Source organism: Sphaeramia orbicularis, chromosome 18, assembly GCF_902148855.1.
Source record: "Sphaeramia orbicularis chromosome 18, fSphaOr1.1, whole genome shotgun sequence".
NCBI lineage: Eukaryota > Metazoa > Chordata > Actinopteri > Kurtiformes > Apogonidae > Sphaeramia > Sphaeramia orbicularis.
In genome coordinates, this window is record NC_043974.1 from 18,481,841 (window position 1) to 18,501,320 (window position 19,480).

General features: G+C 36.9%; 1 protein-coding gene across 1 annotated transcript in view; it reads right to left on the reverse strand.

Annotated features, from left to right (window-relative positions):
• Positions 1-19,480, reverse strand: part of pde5ab (phosphodiesterase 5A, cGMP-specific, b) — a 137,000-nt gene that overhangs the window by 117,278 nt on the left and 242 nt on the right. The window lies entirely within an intron of this gene.

A 19,480-nucleotide genomic window follows, 5' to 3' on the forward strand; every position in this document is an offset into this window, starting at 1 on the left:
GCTTTTATGAACATCTACATGATCAGTAACTGAAATCTAGGAAAATACCTGAAAAAAGCTAAATGAAGAAGATAATATTACAATAAATAATGATAAATCACTTTATAAAGGTTAAACAGAGAGAAAAATTCATTTGGGAACTGACACAAACGTAGCACTGAGTCTTTATGGGTTAATATTTGCACACATTAACAGATACTAGACATGATGACCTACTGACATTACCAGACTAGCACAGTTTGTAGCAGAGGAACACCAAAAAGAGTGTAAAACTGAGCACAGATCAGATTTGTAGATTAAAAATGTCAGTCTGTTGTTAACAGTTTTTAGATCATGTTCAGGCTAATATATTTGGTGTGACTCTCATGTGATTCCAGAGAATTCGTTAAAAGTTTCTGAGTCACCATTTCAGAAGTGGAATGATCTCAGTCATCTTATTGTTGTTTTTCTTTCTGCTCTAATTTCACAGAAACTCTTTTCTTGTCATTTCTTCGACCCAGGGATGTGAGCGTTGATGAGGCAAATGACAAACACATACCTCTTGCTGTTCCACTCAGGTACTCCCTGACTTTTTTAAAACCCATGTAATAATTTTTACATTGCATTATTTTACTGCCAGCAGAGCGTATTTACGAGGGTGGGCTGAAAAGTTCATATAGGCTGACTCAGGAGGAGTCATTCCACAGCAATGAAACTTGGCATACATTAAATTCAGCCTTTCCTGATACTAACTGCATGGTTTCCTTCCAGATAAACCCACATTGGATAAATAATTCAGGACTTTGACAAGTAGTACTAGAGACATTTCATGAAAATGGATAAAATTTGGCACTGTGGTGCAAAAAAAGGGGTTAGCCCCCAAGGACATTCCTGCTGACATGGTTGCTACATTAGGGGATGATGCTCTAACTTTAACAACTGTGCAAAAGTGGGCCACTGAATTCAAGAGGGGTAGGGAGAGCCTTGAAGATGACCCAAGGTCCGGACGTCCTGCCACAACCACCACCCAAGAAAACATCACCTGTGTTTACCATAGTGTTGCTTTCATCAACGAAAATTCTGACAAAATATCTTCATCAACGAACCTTTATGGCGTGATGAAAGCAACACGAGATGTAACAAAAATGGTGGTCATGTGACAGTAACTATAATTAAATGTGTAATGTAATATTGTTGACTAATAAAAACAAGACTAAATGTAGTTTACAAAACAAAAACTGTGATAAAATGTCTACATTTTCGTTAACAAGACGAAACGAACTGACGTTATAATCTTTAGTTGCATTACTGCAGGTGTGCTGTGAAATTGTGAGGTCCGCAGGTTACCAGACATTTCGCACCCAGGCAGTTCTCCTCTTTCAGGTCGCAGCTGAAGTCTGGATGATTCGCCTTCTGTCTCATACTCCAAACATCCAGGGTCCATAAAGACCTGCTCCTGGTCCAGGTGTGCACAGTAGAGTACTGCACCCCAAACTGAACCAGACAGGCAGGGATTGGACGCAAATGTGTCAGGCAAAGTTTGGGTTCAGACAGAAATATACAGCCGAGCTGGGCTTTACCACACAGATACCCCCCCATTAAGGCTTATCAAGACGTAAGACATAAGTAAAACCAAACTAAAATATCACCAGTTTTCTTTGACTAAAACTAGACGAAAATAGTCATGTATTATTCTGACTAAAATACAACTAAAATGCTCAGAGTCTTAGTCGACTAAAACTTGACTAGACGAAAAGCTATGAACTTAACTAAAACTAACTAGAAGCACTCGGAGAGCGCAGACCTCCGCCAAGGCAGATCAGTACCCCCCCCCCACACACACACACACACACACACACACACACCAAAATTTAATCATTTGTTCCTTGTGCCAGTATTAACATTTCCTGAAATTTTCATCCAAATCTGTCCATAACTTTTTGAGTTATCTTGCACATGGACAGACAAACCAACACCAGCAAAAACATAACCTCCTTGGTGGAGGTAATAAAGACAATGAAATGAAATGAGAGTTTGGCACAAAGACTAGACTAAAACTAAAATTAAAACAGGCTGACAAAAACAACACTAGTTCACCACATGGTGATGGATGACAGATGTTTAACTGTTAATCAGATAGCTAATGCTGGAGGCAACGAGTAGAGAACATTCTGCACAAGGAACTTGGCATGTCGAAGGTCTCCGCTCAGTGGATGGCTTTAAACACCTGAACAAAAACACACCAGGCTGGTTATGTCACAGGCAGACTTGGCACTTCTTGAAGACTGTGGCTTTGAACTGGTTAATCACCCTCCATATTCTCCTGATTTGGCACCATCTGACAATTTTCTGTACCTTAAACATCCACTGGTGACCTAAACCATCTACTGTTGTGAAAAGTTTAATAGCTGTGGATCCACTAATCTTATAAATACATGTAATACAATCCATGTAAATAATTGGTGTAAAATACAGTTTGTCATCTTTTCGTGGTCATCAGATATGACCCATTTGGACGTTCAGAGACTCCGTAGTGAACGTGGAAACACCATCATCTTCTACAACAGCGGTGTCAAACTCATTTTAGTTCACATTCACCCCAATATGATCTCAAGTGGGCTGGACCAGTAAAAGAATAATGAAAAAAGTAAAATTACATTATGATAATTTTTTACATCTACAACGTTTCGTTAAAAAGCTGAAATGTCTGAAATGAAACTTGAAATGTCGAAAGAAAAACAATTGCAATTTTAACTAGAAGCACTCGGAGAGCGCAGACCTCCGCCAAGGCTGATCAGTGGCCCCCCCTGTGGGCCCCCCCCACGCCAAGGAGGTTATGTTTTTGCCAGGGTTTGTTTGTTTGTTTGTTTGTCTGTCTGTCCGTTAGTGTGCAACATAACTCAAAAAGTTATGGACAGATTTTGATGAAATTTTCAGGGTTTGTTGGAAATGGGCCCCCCCGTGGGCCCCCCCACCCCCGATCACCACCAAAATTTAATCATTTCTTCCTTATCCCATTTCCAACAAACCCTGAAAATTTCATCAAAATCTGTCCATAACTTTTTGAGTTATGTTGCACACTAACGGACAGACAAACAAACAGACAAACAAACAAACAAACCCTGGCAAAAACATAACCTCCTTGGCGGAGGTAACAATATTCTGTCTCAGTTTATCAGTTAATCATTTATACATGTGTTTTACAAATTACATTATTATTACAAATACACAAAACATTTAGTAACAGGCAGAATATTGGTAAAATTGCATTTACTTCTCTTAAGACTTTTCAGGTTCATATTTGTTCAGGTTATTCACATTTTTGTGAAGGATAATTTGTTAATGCACACATTTTCATGTAATTTTACTTTTTTACACTAAAACAAAGATAAAATTAGCCGTTGTCATTATTTATAGGATATTATGATACTGTTTTATTGGTCTGACCCAATTGAGATCTAATTGGTCTGTATGTTGAACCTGAATTAAAATGATTTTTACACCATTGATTGTTAGTATCTTCAGTGTAATTTTTGCATTTCAAAAATTCATCCTATGGGCCGGACTGGACCTTTTGGCGGGCTGAATTTGGCCCCCGGGCTGCATGTTTGATACCTGTGTTCTACAACATTGATTCACCAGTCAAACCCATGGAGTTTTGTACATAACAGTGGATGGAGACACTTGGTTTATGTTCAGTTAATGATATATTTTACTAAAAAAGTAAATTTTTCTTAGGTTTTCTCTGTTTTTGACAATAACCCTCCAATATAATCTCAGCATGATGATTAAAGTACATGATCCGTGAATTAAAAAAAGGAAAATATCAGATTTTCAGTGAAAAACAACAAAATAGAGAGGATATTACTATAATACATGGTGCTAAATAACTTAAGAAAGGTAGGGAGATAAATATATTGGAAACTGACATAAAAGTAGCACTGGGTCTTTATGGGTTAACATGAAAGAACACTTGGTTGGGAAGCAGTATTGGACAGATGATGAGGTCATATCTGCTGTTGAGGACTTTTTTTGAGGAACAAGATGAGAACTTGTATGCCACAGGAATCCAAGCACTGTAACACCGATGGAAGAAGTGTGTGAATCGCAGGGGAGATTATGTTGAAATGTAAACCACATTTGGTCAAATTTGACCACTGCATCATGGTCAGCCTATGTACTTTTCAGCCCCCCCCCCCCCCCCTCCCCCCTCCTTCTTATACTTCTTAATATTCCTGTGAATTTTCAGCTTGACTCAGAGTAAAATCATTCCTGAATCATTATTAACATGGGCTGGTCACCTACTCTGTATGTTTCACTAACCAAGAGTATTACATAAGGAGTTATTATTAGAGAAAGCCTCCCATCAACTTTTAATAATCCACCTCACCCATGGACAGACATGTAGCAAATCCCCACAAGCACAAGGTGGATTAAAAATCATCACAGGCTCATTAGTTGCTTGGTGACAAGGAAAGAAGTGACGATCGGAATAAAAAGCTCATCATCATCATCATCATCATCATCAGTATCTTCAGATTCAGTTTGTGATACAAACAAAGAAATATGTCTTTCTTGACTGTCTTTCTCATTTTTTTTTAAGACTGGAATTTTGTTAAAATGCAAACTAATGTGAGATGAGTGAGTGCACTTGGAATCATACTGTATCATGTTGTGAGTCAATGGAAAAAAACATAAACATCAGCTGAAACTGCAATTTGTGATTGTGCCACATAGGACCTTGTTTCAGAAAAACAAATGTGGTCAGTGGCTTAGACAGGTATTTGGTTTTATCCTTTTTGACTTCTGCAAACATTTACACTTGTGTTTGTAAGTGAAATATGTCAAGAAAATCACAGCTGTTTGTCAAATTGTTGAACTACCAGACTAGCCTGTGAAAATAGGTGAATGTCAGCTGTCAGTGCCGCCGCACGTTAAATACGACCAGACTTTCAGTTATTCTTTACCTTCTTTTCATACTTTTTCCACCTTAGTAATGAAGGACCCAAAGGCCCATAAGGACCCAAACCTCCACTGGCGAACAAAAGCATCTACTGATCTAAACTGTTTAACACCTGCTGATCCACTAATTCTATCAGTACATGTAAATAATTAGTATAAAATACAGTTTGTCATCTTTTCATGGTCATTAGATATGACCCATTTGGATGTTCAGAGGCTCCATAGTGAACGTGGATCAATGTCAGTGGATGGAGACACTTAGTTTATGTTCAGTTAATGATATCGTTGCTGAAAAAGTCACTTTTATTTCAGTTTTCTGTGTTTCTGATATAATAACCCTCAACTTTAATTCGAGCTTTTATGAACATCAACATGATCAATACATTAAATACAGGAAAATGCATGATTTACACTGAAAAAAACACAAAATAAGGAGGGTAATATTACATCAATGGTGATAAATCACTTCAGAAATGTTAAATAGAGACAAAAAAGTCATCTTTATGGGTTAATATTTGCAATAATATTAATAATATTTAGATATAATATTATATATAATAAGACCTTTTTTTGATGGTTTTAACTTCTATCACTTGCAGTGAGAGATGAAGTTCACCAAGCCATTTCACACAAAATTATGTTACTTTATTATCCTTATCCCACACTGAAACTTCAAAATTATATCTTAAGCACGATTCACATGGGATCTCATCATTGATATGTTTTTTTTTTTGTTTTTTTACAAAATAACATCCCACTTCACATCTCATCATCTGTTTCTTACCAATGAACAAAGAGAAAACCATACATGAAATCAGACAGTATAAAGTGTCCAAGTCATGCTATTAGCTTGAAGAAGTCTGAAAACCAAGCTAATAAAATACACAAATGGAGAAAAAAGCCATTTTAAAATGAAGCTTGATCTCTAGTAAGCTAGTAAAGCATGCATACACCCATCTGAAATATATGAAATATTAGGCTTTTTAAAAACACTGTAGCATGACTTGATTCTCTTGGAAAAGCTGTTGCAATTGAAACCAAAGAGTGACATGATGATCAGGTGACAAGTGTAATAAAACAATTGTGTGGCATAAAACAGTCAAACCTCTTATCCAAAATGCCATTCTATGAACTACATATACAAAATCAACACTAATGTTCAGCGATTGTTTTCTTTTTTTTTAAATAAACAGTAGAATCTCTCTTTCTGGATTCACTGTTACCTTCTCAAAGCCTCCTCTCCTGTTCAGGCTGATAACCCTGGTAACTAACTCCTAATTTTGCATGTTACTATGGAATTCCAGACATCGCCACACATACCTGACATATCCCCATATTGTAGACAATAGCAAATATTAACTAATATTGATCTCTTTGTACAATGTGTGGAAACTCTGGTTGTATCGTCACTTTACACCTGGTTCCTAATGATAGTGTAAAAGTCAAGGGAAGGATGAGAAGTGTGGCTGTTATGGACTTTATCTATTGAGTGGTGAAACAAGCAGATAAACAGAACGTCTCCTTCAACGACTGGACTTCAGTCTGGAAACAGAACAGAACACACCTCTGTCATCGTCACTAATAATCAGGACAGAAGTTCAGCCTGTCACTGTAATAATAGGCAGGGATGGGAGTTAGTGTTAAACTGTGAAAAAATCAGCAATGCTTTAACCCTTTCATGCTCACTTCCAAGCTCACTTTCCAAAGGGTTATAAAGGCAATATTCTCCAAACCACATGGGGGCAGTCTCTACAGACCCTAAGCAGTACAATGAAAAAATGTATCATCTTAGTTTTAGAATTTGGACTGCTCTGTGATCTCATAACGTTAACCTCCTAACACCCAGCTGTGGGTTTTTTGTCCACGTTTGTGGACAAGAGTTTCACAGCTCCATACTAATTAATTAATTAATTAATTAATTAATTAATTAATGTCCACCGCAAAGAACATTCTATAAAAAAAACCCATCTGAAAAAACTGTTGCATCATGATGTTTCCAATATAGACAAATATTTATTTTTTTAAAAAAAAGCCAAAACTTTCCTGGGTCTCAGGAGGTTTAATGTCTTCTTGATAAAACCACATTTAAAAAAAATTCAAAATGCATTTCCTTTAGCCCAATTTTGAGTAACAAAATCAATCTAAAAAAAAAAATAAATAAAATAAAATCTAGATCTTTTTTTTTATTCATGCATGAAAGGGTTAACCTCCTAACCTTTTCATAATAAGTTATCACATAGTAAACCACTGTAAAAATTACTAGACCCTTGCTATTTATTTTGTTGATTCAAATCAGATCAGATAAATTCTAAATTATATTAAATCTAATGACTCAATGACAATCAGTGTTGTCACCTCTCAGTGCTATCATATGCAATTTATGGATACAAATGTTTAATGTTGCTTGGGGGTATTTCATTGGATTAAAATGACATAACATGAATATATTATGTAAATGTAATGTGATTAAAACTTTACCACATTACCCAGTCTGTGAACATCATCTTAGCACAAATTTTCATCAGCAGCAGTGGTGAAAACATTTCCCATGATCCCATGTTACTTTAAAACATCATCTACTTCTGTATAATTACCCCGCCCCCCGAAGGGGAGGCCAGGGTTATTGTTTTTGGTTCAGTTTGTTTGTTGGTTTGTTGTTGCTTGTTTGTTTGTTTGTTAACACTCTAGCAGCAAAACTATTGGTTGAATTCATACCAAATTTGGTTAATAGATTGCCAGAGACCCAGAATAGATCTCATTACATTTTGGGAACAGTGGATCAAAGTTAAAATTTTTTAATGAATTTTTTAAATATTTTTTTTCCCCATTTACTTATAATGGGCGAAATTTCAAATCTCTGTAGCAGCAAAACAATTGATTGAATTCATACCAAATTGGGTTTATAGATTGCCAGTGACCCAGAAGAGATGTGATTATATTTTGGGGAAAGTAGGTCAAACTTCAAATTTTTTATGAGTTTTTTCATCTTTTTTTTTCTCCCACTTTCTTATACTGAGCAAAAATTTCAAATATCTATAAAAACATCAATTTTGTTTCAGTTTACTTCAAACTTGCCACATATATAGAGGCAACTGATATGCTGGCATCAGCACACGCATAGACATGATGACATCAGCTGGATAGATGCCAAAATAAAGTACAATATGTGCGAAGGGCGGGGTTTGTTGTGACTGGCACCACTTGTTGACTGTTGTTTTGATTGAGAGACCCCTAGTGGCAGGAGACATTATTCATTGTCCTCTGCTCTAATTCTTTTCCATTAATTAAATCCATTTTTGAGAATGTTATCATCTCCTCTGTGGTTCCTCTGACTCATCTGTGGAGTGTATCATCCTGTCAGCGTTTTCATCTTGGTTTTACAGTGTGCAGATGTCCTGACTAGACTCCAACTGAATGGTTTCTGTCGGCTATGTGTACGAACTGGAAATTATTTATAAGGTGACAATACTACGACTGGTGAGTGGGTGCTGACAATGATGGTGATGATAATGCAGCTTTATTTGGAACAGCTTTTTTAAACTTTGAATTTATTGATGCATTATGGGAATGGAAAATTACTTCATCACTTTATTTCCTCATTGAAGTGAGCATATCTGAACATAAAGAGAAAGGATGGTCAACATTGGTGAAAGGTAAATCATCGCTGTAGTGTTTCATTGGCATTTTATTACATGAAAACGTACACCGGTGCACTCCACTCACTCTGCAGACTCCTGTGCTCTATGTCTGCTTTGCTAACTGGATTAGCCCCCGTGTGGCAGTGTACTGATGAATAGCCAGTATTAGGTGTTAGGTAACGTGTTGGGGGAAAGTGGGTCCTGTGCATCCATCATAATCATCACCCTCTGGGGAGGTCTGCGCTGGAGCTGGGTGGCATTTACCGGAGCTGAGGAGAGGTGGGCTGGCAAAGAAAGCCATCAGGGAAAAGAAAGGACGACCACTGAGTCAAAAAATCTGGGTTTCTGTCGTAAGAAATTGAGCTAAACAGTATTTTTTTTTACCAACATGAGGCAAATGTCAAAGAAATTTTATGTGTAATATCTACTCATTGACTCCCATTGATTCCATAATCCAGTTTTTCCAAGTTTTCACAATTTAAGGGGGTTATAGAACTTTAAAAATATAGATGTAACAAGACAACAACAACAACAAGGAAGAGCTTTTGTGTTGCTGTTGATGGGGTGAAATTATGGAACAGTGTGAACTGGAGCTGCACAACATATCATTTGCGCATTGTCATCGCAATGTACGTGTGCGCAATAGTCACATCGCAGATTCTGCAACGTAAGAGGCAAATGATCTCAACGTGTTCTCATCTAATTTCAACCTGGGTACCTGACACACACTGCGCACAGCGATCCACCAATCACAGTCGTTCTTAATCATTTTGCTGAAGCAGACCACACCCCTGCACACAGAGTGAGTTGCTGGTAACAACATTGAAAAATGAGCAACGAACAAGAGAAAATCACCGGAAACGAAGACTTGGTGTCAAAAAGAAAAGCAACGTCAGTTATATGGAATTATTTCAGCTACAAGAAGGATGATACTGAAACACGGGTTCTGTGTTGCCGTAACTAATTTGTTTGGCCATTTACGTCGGCACCACACAGCTATTACATCCACCTGAGTATTTCTTCATATCACAATACATATCGCAGGGTTAAAAAAATCACAATGTCAGTTTTTTCCAACATTGTGCAGCCCTAGTGTGAATGTTGAGTCCAAATATATTTCAATTTATTCAGATGTACTGTATAAGATATGGTTTTGTTTAAACATGTGGAGAAAAATGTTTGAATATCAGTGGGTTTTTCCTGTTTATTTTTTGGGTGTGAGGGGAAAAAAGTAATAATAAAAATTATATTCTTGTGGTTATTTAAGCTTATTTAATTAAATTAATTAATTTATTGTTATGATAATTTTTCTTTAATTTTTCTTCTGTTTTTTTCTCATCCTCTAGTGGGAGGTTCATTGTTTTTTTAAGGTTATGATTAACTATGTACTTGTAGCTTAGAGTAATGTCAGGAGGTTGAAATGTATGCATGATTGAAGGAAAAGGGGCGGGATTAAATAAGTGTTTACTTCCACTCCTTTTTGAGACGTGTAAATAACACTAAAATTGTATGAAGTATCTCTTTTACACAACAGGATACATGTTTGTTTTTTTTTTTAATTTTACTTGTCTTGTGTTGCTAATTTGTTTGGACTTTTGCTTTGTTGGTGGCTGCATTGTGTTTTTTATATGTCCAAAATCGAACATTCATTCATTCATATATACATTAGTGCTACTGCAATATAATATCACCATGTGCACCACTTCTGTGAATTCGTCCTCAAACAAGGACACCAGGGATGTCTGAGGCTCAGCTGGATTTAATTGATTTCCCACAGAGTCGATAAACTGAGCCTAATGTGTGGCTGCACCTGAGTGATGGCCCATCAACTGTACTTATACTATCTTATTTACTGCAGAGACCCATTTGCAAATGATCTTCAGCACAAATAAATGTAAGTACAGAAACAGTTTTGCATCAGGATAAAATACTTATATTTAAATAAAGTTAGTTGCAACACAAAGGGGTGACACATATTATAAGTCACGTTATATTCATGCTTTTCTAAGATAATTCAGTTTTGTGCAGGAATAAGCTTCAACTTCAGATGTTTGATATCTAGTGCATATCATCAAAAATCTCCCTGACTGTAAAGTGTAATGACCAACTAACTTATTAACTTAAAGGGGTCATATTTTGCTAAACCCACTTTTATTAGTCTTTGGTACATTTATTTATGTATTTGGACCCTAATAGTTCAAAAAGTTTGAATTTGAACCCTCCAGGTGCTGCAAAGCTATCTTTATATTGTTATGGAAATGTTCAACTGATAACCCACATACAAAGAGGAGGAGAGAAAGAGTTAAAATAAATAAATGCATTTATTGAGAAGTCAATCACAGAGAAACTCTGTAAGTGAAGTCTGCTTAAACAAGAGAAAACTAAAGATTATATAGAACCAAATCTAACCCCCTCAAACTATGATGTCATTCCTTACGTACATCGTACCACCCCATACTACTCCTTCTCTGCTCCATGAAGAGGTCATGATGACCTCTTCACTCTAACCTTGCTTGGATCCTATCTGGAGTGCAGGCGCCATCCTCTATCTACACATTCAGACATTTAGGTGTTTGGGTTTTAACTCAAGGCAAGAACTCCATTCCTGGGTTGGGGGTGTTACAGAGTGGTAAACATCACACATAATGAATAATGACTCAGCATTAAAAGATGTACTAACAGTATAAAATATAGAGTATAAAATATAAAAAGTAAATTTTTCCACCACAATATTCATTTTGGCAAAAATCCAGTGGATTTCTACAACCCGTTTTAATTCCTGCATAATTTGTTACAGTTTATAACTAGTTTTGTCATGACATTTGCACATATAAGGTCAAACCTTCCGACAAACATTGTAGTCCATACTGAAAATATGTCCAAACTTCAAGCCGATTACCTAAAATGTTTAGTTACTGGTTGTATTAACGAACACCAGTGGTTGAATGGGACACAGCAGCATAGCCAACAACCTGGAGGGGGAGGGGCGTAAAGTGGCTCATTTGCATTTAAAGGGCCAGCGCTCAAAACGACCTTTCTGGTATCATTTGTCAGAAATAGGGTTGAAGACGGACCTGTGGAGTGGAATTAATGAAAAATTCAGACCCAAGCATAGCATTTACAGATTATGCAGACCACAGGGAAATGTTTTAAAATGCTTAATTCCATTGTTTTGTTTTGTTTTTTAAAAAGCAAAATACCACTCCTTTAACTAACCCTATGATTCATGGTCAGTCTAGATGTTTGGTGATATGGAGAATCATACTCTCAAAGAAGCCCAGAAAACCCTAAGATGACTAAAGCCAGAGACTGTTTGACACAGGAAACAGCAAATCACAGTGATTTTGAACTAAGTAAAAAAGGAAATATGCACTAAAAAAAGGTCATATCCATAATGATGGATCAGAATTCCCAACTCTGCAGTTCTCCTCAGCCTGACAAACACTTCCGATACTTCCAGCTTTGCTTTTGTTTCATAACCTGCACCTTTACTATGTTGAATCTCTCCAATATAGTGAAGAATAAAATCACCATGTGCATTTCTGTCACCACCACAAAAATAAATATCGGAGTTGCAGTACATTATAGTTGAATGTTGCTTACTAATTTTAATTTATGGCTAATTACACAAACTCCAGTCCTGTCTGAGGTCATTTTCTTCACACTTTTTTGTACATTTTGAGCAGCACCAATAGTATTGTTAACCTTTGGCCTACACATTTATATGCAGCTACTATTGGCTGTTTTCCTTAGTGTGGGTATTGACCACATGGTTGAGTGCTGGTCCTGCAGAAACATGGTTTTAGTTAAATGCTGATGTTGCTGCCAGTCTGGTGATCTGTCCATTTTTGCAGCCTAATGTGTCACTTATGTGTGTTTTAGCTCAAAGTACAGCCAGTAGTCCAAGAAAGTCATTTGTGTAGCGCACGCATATATGTATATATATATATATATATATATATATATATATATATATATATATGTATATATATGTATATATATATATATATATATATATATATATATATATATATATAAGGAATTATCAGTGTTATAAGCTGTAAATCAGGGGTGTCAAACACTTGGCAAACCAAAGGGTTTAATCCAGCCTGTGGGATGAATTTGTGAAACTAAAGAAATTAACAATCTATTATCCCCATTACTTTGTGCATTTGTAGATCCACTGTGATCTGTAAGTTGTAATGCACATGTAAATGATAAGCCGAGGCAGAATATTGATAAAATACCACTTTAGTTTTATGAGATTTTAGGTTGTTCATGTTATTCGCATATTTTTAATGGATAGTTTGTAAATGTAAACATTTTCATCACGTATTTTCAACTATTTTTTTTTTTTTACACAAAGAGGAACATTTTTTAGGTGTCATTATTTATAGGTTATGATGTTATTAATTTACTGGTTTGAGATCATATTGGGCTGTATGTGGCCCGAGTTTGACAACCCTGCTGGAAATTCCATGTTACTTTCCACATTACAGTTAATTATTGCATCTTACTGTTTGATACTGTTTGTCCAGATTTTCTGCAGTTCTTTTTTTTATGCTTATAATTTATTATGTATAGTGTGTTTGCTCTTGTATTGTATTTTTATTCTTATATTTTATTTTTAATGTTTGTCATGCTGCTGTTGCAATACAATTTCCCAGTTTGGGATCAATAAAGTCCGTCCGTCCGTACCATGAATCAATTTACTTAATTTTTTTTCTTTTTTTAGAAATTATCTGCATCAGAGATTAAATGTGCTAAATGTTACATATTTTAATAAGATTAATTGGAAAACAAATGACAAAAGTGCTGGTTTGCTTGTGTTCTCAAGACATTTGATAAAGTGTTATTATCCTGATGTGGAAGTAAAAAGAGACACCAACTTTTAAAGCCTGGATAACAACAATGATGGACACCCTTCACTTAAAGAGGATTTGATACAGACTGAACAACAAACTGTAAGAATTTGAAGAAATTTGGAAACCAGTGATGTCATATGTGGAAGGGCTGGACAGTTTAGATCCACTATATAAGCAGTAGTCCACAGCGTAGAACTACACTGATCTATCTCAGTGGCTCTGGAGATGAGGTGGGGGGTTGGGTGAGGTGTTAAATTGTGTGTGTTGTTTTTTTTTTTTTCTCCTTTCTTTCCTCTTTTCTCATTTTATCAATGCTGTTTTCTTGAATTTTTATTTCTGAATGTGCATTTTTTATGTTGATATCAAAAATTAAGCATAATGTACCAATCAGGGGATCTCAAATCTGTACTATGATAAGGCTTCGCAATAAAAATATCTGAAAGATAAAGTCTTATTACACATATATATTGGTTTATGTACATTTATATAATAGATTTATAAACATTCCACTAGATCGAACCCGTAAAGTGAATGTATTGTCATGTACAGACTGTTTTGAAGTAGATCTGGTAGCTCTGAGACAAATATTCCTTTTGAGTAAAACCCATTCTCAAGTTAATTCTAGAATTTCACATTTTGACCCAAAACTGTACCTTGGAAACTTCAGCCAGCCACCATTTTTGACTTGATTTTTATTTATCACTGAGTCAGACGTGGCAAAATTTCACTACTTTTATTTTGGAAGCATTTTACGTGTAGACCAGTGTAATTTATAGCCAATTCAAGGAACTCCTTAAGGGCTTCTCGGCACATGTCTGGATATACAGCAGGTGTGCGGAGTTTACCACTTAAATGAAAAGACTGTAAATCTCCATCTCCAGCTCTCATGACAGAGCTCCGGTCAGGGCCACAATGACTGATCAAATTCTTCACCTTCCTGCAGACCTGATTCTGTTTATTCTGAGATTTATTGAATCAATTTCCCAGCTTACATAAACGCTGAGGTGCTGGCTGGCTGACACTTCACCTCTCCAGCGGAAACGTGTCCTGGATTCGACACATCAGGCGGTCGGTTGAGTTCTGTCCTGCTGCTGTAGCTTATGATGGGTACCATGGAGAGCAGTGGTCTGTTCAGTGTAAGTCATGTTTAAAACCAGCGCTTCATAAAATCCTTCTGGAGTCGCTGTCAGAACTCCACAGAGCTGATAATGTGTGAAACGGAGGCAATGAAAACGCCATATTTTTCTCTTGAGCATTGGTCTCAGGATGCGGATTAAAACTCTGTACTCACTAAGCAGTCTGTAGTTCAGTCTGCCATGTACAGCGGGTATCTCCATGAGCTAAATGAAGCATTGAACAGCTTTTCCACATCTGTTCACTTCATTCCACACCACCCCATCTCTCCCTGGAAACCATCTTTTTTTCTACATCTCATCTCATTTTTGAGGTTTATTTTTAACCAAGTATGGCTTGGAATAGCTTGCATCTTGAAAAAGCCTGAAATGGAAATTTGGGATGAACACAATGGGAACTTGGCCCCATCACTGTCACCCCCACAGGGAATAAGTGACTCACATAACCTCAACAGAAATGACGGCAGCCACACCAAAAGAAGACAGCAAGAGGGGGGTGAGGGAGGAAAAAAAACAGAGGAAATGTGAGCCAAACAACAAAAACACAGATTTATGCAGACAAGTGCCCATCTCCAAACATCACACGCTGAGAAAAGTGAGATCAAAGAAGCACACAGACTTTTTTTTTTTTTTTTATAATCCAATTGTCTTTCCTGGAGTGATGAAAAGCACATGGCCTTTGCTTACATGTTCCCATTATAAAGTAATAACTTCCAACCAGGGGTTGGAGGCCTAATCCAAATCAAGTCGAAGAGCAGGGCCATTAATCAAACCGTTACACCCAAAAGGGTTTTCTCCCACTGGGGAAAGAGCAAATATATCCCTCTATAAACAGACGTGACGGGCCACAGTGTTTATATCTAATCAGAGGTTAGAAATGTAGCATGGCCTCAGTTACAGAAACAAATCAGCGTATTCGTAACAAATGACTGCTTGAAATGCCAATGGTTCATGTTTATCAGTGCCTAAAAACTTCATAGTAATTATCATACAATCAGAATCATTAACAGCATCTTTAACAGTATTTTTTGCCACTAGGGGGCAGCTAGAAAATATTAAGTAAAAATAAATCAAAACACATCCTCACTGTGAAATGACGTATATTGTCTTTTAAGAATGACCAGGTTCTGTCACTTCAGAGACAGTGCTACTTATGTAAAACATTTTTCACATATTTGTCAAAATCTATAAAGTTGAGGACACATAATACCACAGACAACATACAACACATTGCTCCTGCTTTTGCTCACTGTTCATGAATTGTTTGACAATACCACATTTCAACTTGGTTTGCAAAAACAACCAACAAAACAACTTAGTTAGGGTTAAGAAAAGATCACAAGGGTAAAATAAGCATGTATGAGAATGACCATTATCACAATAACACATGGATACAATTGAAAAATAATGGAAAAAATTACATCCGGCTTGAAACTGAACATGAGCACTGGTCTTCTGTATTAAATATAAATGTACTTATACTACTAGAACATCTTTGACTGCCAGCCTGGAGGGTTTGTCCATATTTCACCAATAATCGCAACCAGATGACTATTGTGTGGGTTTGTCACATCTTTTAACACGACTGCAATAAGTCACACAGGTACAGTATTTTCCAACTGTGACACTGTTTATGCACTTTATATATATATATATATGTCTAGAAAAAAATTCAGACCACTGCAATTTCCTGTGAAATCCACACGTCTGCATGTATGACAGCCATTCCATTCCTGTGTCTGTTGAATTCCAACACAAGCACACTTTAGTCTACTGAATAAATTCAATATCCCCAGATCACAACAAGGTTGCCTCACAGGGTTTTACAGAATTAGTTGGATATGAAAACATACAACAATCAAATAAACACCTGATCCATGTCTTATTTAATAAGGAGAAGTAAACCACTACTGTGTCCATCACTATCTTACAATAGACAAAAACAGTGCTGTTAGTACCGCAAAAGTAATTGGAATCCAAAATACCCATTGAAAACTACTGGACTTCTGCTCTGACAATGTTCCCAAACTCTGAGGACTGGTTTTTCTATCAGGACAATGCTCCTGGCCTCAGCTAGGTCAATAAAGGTGTGGATGACGGACCACCAGATGAAGACCCTATCATTGCCAGCCCAATCTCCACCTGAACCCACTTTGTAAACTTCTGGAGGAACATGGATGATCACAAGCCGTGGAACATGTCTGAGCTTCTTGAATTTCTATGGCAGGAGCTGCATAAAGTCATCCAACAGCAACGGAGGAGAGCCGAGACACGTGAAAGCTGTCATTGAAAATCAGGGTTATTCCACCAAATACTGAGTTCTGAACTTTTCCTGTTACAACATTAGTTTTGTGTTGTTTAGAAATGAATATGAACTGGTTTTCTTTGCATTATTTGAGATCTGAAAACACTGCATCTTTTTATTTTGACCATGTATCATAGTCTGCAAATACATGCTCTAAATAACAATATTTTTATTTGGAATTTGAGAGAAATTTTGTCAGTAGTTTAGAGAATTAAACAAAAATGTTCATTTTACTCAAACACATACCTATAAATGGTCAAATCAGAGAAAGTGATCATTTTGCAGTGGTCTCTTATTTTTTTCCAAAGCTGTATATATCATACTGTTCATCTCAGACAGTCTTGCACATTTAACATCTTACTTATCTCAGGCAGTTTTACACGTTAGACCATTTACCTCTGACTGTTTGCACAATTACCCTGATATTGCACATTTATGTAAATGTATATTTTTCTCTTAGTAATAATAGTTTAATTAATTTTTTTATATATTTTTTTGAGCTCATTGCCATTCCGTTCTTAAATGCCACTTTATTTTCTTGGTTTTTAATTTCCTAACATAATTATTCTATCTAAATTTTTGTAAATCTTAAATTCTCTTGTCATTCATTGTGGATGGCAGAGTAAGATTTTCATTGTACAGGGACACTTGTTTCTTTATTGTACACGTGACAACAAAACGCTTTGAATCTTGAATCTTTGAATGTAAACCTGGTTTTGATCATTTTCTGGTCAGACTGGAAAAGACGAAAAACATCTAGAGCATGTTTGACTTCTTTTCATATTATCACACCTACAGTACAGAGACAACTTTTACATAATAAAAATACAAAGAGTCATATTAAAACAACAACCTTTGTCAAATTGAATTCTGCATTTTTACATTGTTACATTTATAGTTTAGTTCTGAGCTCATAGATGATGGTGGATTCTGAGGTTTTTAGGCTGGAAACAGCTGCTAATGTGGGCTGTAAAACCAAAACAAACCACAACTCATTGCTAGAACACTCTGCAGAACTGAGGAGAACTACAGAAGGAGGAATAGTCCGTGGGTTTACGTAATATACATAACTGTTTAATCTACTGTTATTATATTCTAAAAAAAAAAAAAAAAAAAAAATACTGATTATAGCAGCTTTAAACTCAAGTAGGAAGCTGAAGTGCGGTTGTGTCTAAGCCGGTAATTGCAACACTTTGACTTAAAGTAAAATGAAGCAAAATTCCAACTAAGCTGTCAGTCTTTTGAGGTCCTAATGAGGATACTAATAATACGTTCCAGAGGTTGAGTAGCAAAGACAGTTTCCACTTTGCCTCATTTCCCACCAAACCTCTAATTCCACAGCTATGCACACATCAAGGCTCAGAGCTAAGCCAGCCCTGCGCGCTGCATCCATCCACTTCCCAGATCATTTACAACAACTCCGCAGATAAACACCTCTGATCCTATGTGGTGAAAACAAAGCGAAACAGCCCCTTGAGATATTTACACTGTTAAAGCGAGCCAGATCGCAGAACGGGGAGCAGGGAAGAGGAGAGAAGACAGAAAGGCCTTATATAGTCAGAACAAACTCATCCTCAGGCTCAAGTATCAGACAACTTAGTTTGTTGACCTCGCAAAACCTGACGTCACTGATAAGCTACCAGACCTGACGAGCTGCCCAATAAAGATAAGGGAAAAAATGTCAAGAATTTTCTGAGGCAAAACATAGGGAAGAGATGTCTGAGGATGAAGAAGTAACATAAAGAAAGTGAAAGTACAGGAAACACAACACAAACATAATCCAAAACAACTGACCGGTCAACATGCCAAATTCTGCTCCCCTCAGCCGGCCAATCATAATAGTCCAAGATCAACCAGGGGTCAAAGGTGAGGATCTGGCTCGGACTTTGGAGCCCAACTGTTGGATGCGGTTCAGATTCAACCCCCAAGTCCCACGGCCCTGTGACTGATGCTGCGTAATGTAGGACTGTGGGATCCAATTTTTTTTTTTTTTTTTTAATGTGACGACATGTGTTTATTTATGTTAGCCTCTGTGGGCGGCAACACGTGAAAAATCATCCACGGCAAAAGCCAAGCTGTGAGGAAAAGAGGGGAGGAGCTGTCAAAGCGTGACACTTGACACGCTCGGTCTGGCGCCGGTATAATGAACCCACGCCATTGGAGGATAAATAGTTGAGACAAATGGAGGGAAAACAAGGCTGATTTTCTGACATAAGGACTTCAAAATCCCCTTGTGACAGCAGAGACAGCAGCTCTTAAGTTGTGCGTGCTTTTTTTTTTTTTTAAATAAATGCCAACAACAGTTTCCTTCCAGTGCTGCGTCAAAGTTTCACTCACAGAGGATTAGACTCAGATTGTTCCATTATGTCGTCAATTATAGTAACAGGTCTGCTCAAATAACACAGTCTGAGTGTTAAGTCCATGAGCGTCGGTGCTTCCTCCAGAAAAAATACAAAACTTCTCCTTCGTTTATTACTCTTCGTCACTCCCCAGATTCACAAAGTAAACACACTCCAATTCCCAGCAGTAGGAAACTCTCATGGATAAACGTGGTTGTGGGTTGTTTCTAAACCGGTAGCCCCCCATCCTCAGAGTTTG